Source organism: Dipteris shenzhenensis, chromosome 27 (genome assembly GCF_047967505.1).
Source record: "Dipteris shenzhenensis isolate YYH24624 ecotype China chromosome 27, Dip_SZ_1.0, whole genome shotgun sequence".
In the NCBI taxonomy this organism is placed as follows: Eukaryota; Viridiplantae; Streptophyta; class Polypodiopsida; order Gleicheniales; family Dipteridaceae; genus Dipteris; species Dipteris shenzhenensis.
This window is the reverse complement of record NC_141622.1, coordinates 30,124,837-30,129,438: the sequence shown is the minus strand read 5'-3', so window position 1 is coordinate 30,129,438 and position 4,602 is coordinate 30,124,837. Positions and strand designations below refer to the sequence as shown.

At 42.0% G+C, this 4,602-nt stretch overlaps 1 long non-coding RNA gene across 1 annotated transcript; it reads left to right on the top strand.

Annotated features, from left to right (window-relative positions):
- The first annotated feature begins 967 nt into the window (after positions 1–967).
- LOC147884142 (uncharacterized) lies at positions 968–1,783 on the top strand. Its single transcript, XR_015543721.1, has 3 exons — positions 968–1,027; positions 1,124–1,193; positions 1,324–1,783. It is a non-coding gene; the product is annotated as an uncharacterized LOC147884142 (long non-coding RNA).
- The last annotated feature ends 2,819 nt before the right edge of the window (positions 1,784–4,602 follow it).

Here is a 4,602-nt window from a genome sequence, read left to right as displayed (position 1 = left end):
CTACACGCACACGTACAATGTTAGCTGTCATAATGCCATGCCTTCAAGCTTATGAAAAAAATCCAGTCTCTAATGTTTCTTTCATTTCTCTTTGCCTATGCAAGTATTAGCTAGAAAAGGTATATTTTTGTATGTTGATAAAGCTAGTGGTAACTTTGATCTTCTGGGTTTTAAAGGTCAGAAAGATCTCTGTTGATGTAAAGCACATTGATTATTTTAATATGTGACGATGTTTTACTCTCTTCTGTCTAATTCCTATGAAGGATATTTTGATCAAAGTGTACTTAGTGCATTTGAGTTGCAGCTTGAGTGTTTATACTTCTTTTGCCAGCCTGAATGGATGGGAAAAACAGCTGTTATTGTATTGAAATCTGGTCACATGAAAGGATAGATTGTTGCAATACCTGTTTTGATAATGCACTATGCACCGATCACCCACTTTTGTTTGTGTTTGGAATTCAAAGTTATTGCCCCCTAATGTCCAAGCATTTATGGTGATCTTACGGTGGTCTTATTGTGTAAAGTGTGTGCAATGGCATGTGAACTGCAACTACATAGCTACAGGCTCCAGTGATAAGACTGTCAGGTTATGGGATGTTCCAACAGGAGAATGTGTAAGAATGTTTACAGGCCATCGGGGCATGGTGACGTCACTGGCCATGTCTCCTGATGGACGCTATATGGCGTCTGGAGATGAGGATGGGGCCATCATGATGTGGGATTTGGGATCTGGACAGTGTATAATTCCTTTGATGGGACATACAGAATCTGTATGGACACTTGCGTTCAGGTGGGGAACCAATTGACTTTGGACAGTCACGTTGCTTACAGTTCACCCATTTTTCTCTCCAAAGGTCACCTCTTTTGAGTTCCATTTTGTAGTGAGTAGCTGCAATTGAAGGATCTCAGAATTTGTTTACCTTGTAAGCAGTTGCGAGGGTTCATTGCTTGCTTCTGGCGCTGCTCACGACACCATTCGAATTTGGGATGTAAATGCGGGCTCAAGAGCACCCCGGGTTGAAGAAGAGTATGTTACCTTTCTAGACCGATTCGGTATCTACCTGCAGGTTACTACTGATTTCCTTGTAATTGATATTCCTAAGCTGGTGTCCATGAAATGCAGGAGTGTTGTCCGCAGGCTAAGGCTTCTTAAGACACTTCCAACTAAGTCAACACCAGTTTACACTCTACGGGTAATGACTGTGCTTTGATATACGTCTAAATGAAATGAGAAATCATGACCTTGTAAAGAATTGCAAGGGATTTGAGGCTGTGTAAGTTGAAGTACATCCAAGAAAACGTTTGTGTGCATTTTTGTTGCAGTTCTCACGGAGAAACCTGCTTTTTGCTGCTGGTGCTTTTAGCCCTGTAACGAAAGTCTCAGGAACAGAATAGAACCTAGAAGATAGGTGAGCCTGATATAGATCTATGTTGTGCTGAGTTGAACTCAATGAACATCCCCTGACAAACATTGTAACTGCTTCATTGAAAATGGGGTATCATGAGCTCAATACAACACAGTATACTCATGCATCTTCATTTGTGATGGATGCCCATCCAACTTAAGTTATAGATGATTACTAGCTGTTGCTCGCTTTGTGATATTTCCGTGTGGGGAAGGCGGGAAAAAACATAAAAGCAACAAACTTGTGTGAGTTGTGTCAAAGTCTTTATGGCTCAATGCGTTTCGATGGTGCTTAATATATATGTAGGCAATGATAGTTTACAGGAATCTCTTTTGGCTATTGTGTTTCTTTAATGCCAGTCCTGAAAGACAGGTCATAGAGAGTGACTCTCAGGACTTTTTCAAAGTGAATCGAACAAGGATGGCGCATGACCATTTCCATAAATGAAAGCAGGATGTAAGGTTATTGCAACAGGATAAGTAGAAAGCATAGTTCAGTCAGACAGGGCTTGCATCAAGACTTACAGATCTCTCTCTCTCTCTCTCTCTCTCTCTCTCTCTCTCTCTCTCTCCCTGCTACCTTTTCTTCGAAAATATGTGGGACCCAACAGTGGAATAACCAGTAGACAGTGTATTCCACCACACTGAAGAAGATGGACTTGCACCTGCTGCTCGCTGTACTGCTCCTCTCCTCACCATAGCCTCCGCCACCCTGTTTCCCTCCCTGCTGCCTCTTCTCCCCTTAGTTTTGTCCTCCCTTTCCACCCTTTCGCCTTTTCTCTTGTCTTACTAGTGCAGAAGAAAGATAAAACTTTCAGAATATGTATAGACTATCGATTTCTAAACAAGCAAACCGTTAAGAACTGCTTCCCAATCCCTTGATTAGATGATATCTTTGATCGTCTAGGATAATCTGAAATGTTCAGCTGCATATATCTTAAGAGTGCGTACTGGGCGTAAAGATGTCATAAGACAGCATTCCGAACAACTTTCGGAGGCTATATGAGTATCTAGTAATGCCATTTGGCCTTACCAATGCCCCATCCACTTTTAATCGGCTGATAGAATGGTTGTTTAGAGATTATAGGAAGTTTTCAGTAGTCTTCTTTGATGATTTGGATAATAGTCGATCGCTTTAGCAAGCAAGCTCACTTCATCCCTTGTAGAATAAATCTCAAAGCACTTGAAGCTACACATTTATTTATCAGATACATTTTCAAGCACCATGGGATGCCCAAGTCCATAGTTTCAGACAGAGATTCTAAGTTCACAAGCAACTTCTGGCAACCTTTGTTTGAGAATCTTGGAACCCTTTTGAGTTTCTCCTCAACCTTCCGTTGCCAAATGGATGGCCAAATTAAAATTACCAATAACACCCTCTCGGATTTGCTTAAATTTTATGTGCATGAACAGCAAACCTTGAGGGAAAAGTTTCTTCCTCTTGTAGAGTTTGCTTACAATAACACTATCCATTCTTCCACTGAAAAGGCCCCTTTTGAGATTATTTATGAAAGATCCTTACCAACTCATTTAACGCAAACTAAAGAGAAAATCTTTGCCGCCGCTGATCAAGTCATTGAGAACTATGACTCTGCTTATGCCACAGTCTGGGTAGCTACTCAAAAAGAAAAGGAAAAGCAAAGGGCAGCCACAAATCAAAGATGAAGGGAATTTGAAGTGATAAGGCCCAATGGGTGCTATTTAAGTTTAATAAAGCTAGGTTAAAAACTAAGGTGGTCCAAAAGAAATATACTTCAAACTCTCTTTCAGGTATTATGGTCCCTTCAAATTGTTGCATGTAATTAACAATGTCTTAGTTCGATTGAGACTTCTAGCCCATTGGAAGATACACAATGTATTCCCTGGCAGCTTGGTAAAACCCTTTGTTGGAAAACCACCTCAAGAGCCAAGTATGGACAACCCATGCAAAGTGGAGGACAATGAGATTCTTTTGATCTCAGAGCAGATCATCTTCCACAACTTAACCATGAGAAGACGAGAGAAGACTCGCAAGATGTACCTCTTTAAGTTAAGGAAATTCCATCCAGAGATGTCAAATGGACGGACAAAGTTATGTTTCAGGGATTTCCTGAAGTTCTGGATGCTTATGAGAAAGCATTTCAGTTAAGAATAACCACATGAAAGATGGAGGGAATGTCAGTCTGCTTCAATATGTATCCACTTGCTTGCTAATGTTTCTTTTTTATTTAAGACAATATCCTTTGCAAAAGAATAAAAATTATTTTCCTACCGTTCAGTTAGGTCATGGGGGCTAGGTCTAGCATTTGGAGGGAGGAACCCCTTGCTTGGGGTTATGGGCATTAGTGACCCATAAGAGTGATGCTCTCTTTTTCAAAGGGACATTAGGAAATCACACCCAACCAAGTACCCATTTTTTGGACCAATCAAAATGGACAAATTGCAGACCGACCTAGCAATCATTCAAGGGAATGTCTCAGGGCCTTGGTGTGAGCCAGGACACACGCCACAAGGCATGGAGATATGAGATAAGACGACAAACAAATAAACCTCTTGGTTGATATGTCAATGTCTAGAACTACCTGCCAATAACTTGAATTTTTAGGCTTCTAGGTGACACGTGGTAGGCTCCAGGTTGAGCTGGCAGCTGGGCCAGTTGGCCCAGGTTGAGCTGGCAGTTGGGCCAGTTGGCCCAACCACTTGGCAATGGGAGGGGGCAAGTGGCATGAGAAAGGAGGACAAGTGGGTGGGTTGGAAAAGCTTGCCTCTATGAGACAACCACCCGCAAAAACTTGCCATTTTTTGCAGATGGAAGGCTAGGCCTATAAAAGAAGTCCCCCAACCCCCACCCCCACCCTCTCCACACATTCCCACGAATTTTGCAGCAACCTCTCTTTTTGGTGCAACAACAACCCTTCTCTCTCCTACTCGCCAACCGTTGTCGTATCTTAAAGTATTGAAATGGAACCCAATATCGCACGGGTGTTGTTCCATGTGCCTTCCATGCCCTTGCAAATTTGTGTGTGCATCAAAGTATTGGAATGGAATTGAACATTGCATGATGCCTTTGCAAAATTTTGTGTGGAGAAAAATTGCAGTGGGAAGTTGGAACGGAAGTGGGAAGCTTCTCTAGCCAACCTCACCCAAGCCCTCTTAGAATTTCTCTCCTCTGCGAGTCTCTCTCTCTGTACTGTGTTGGCTTCTCTAACTACAATTCC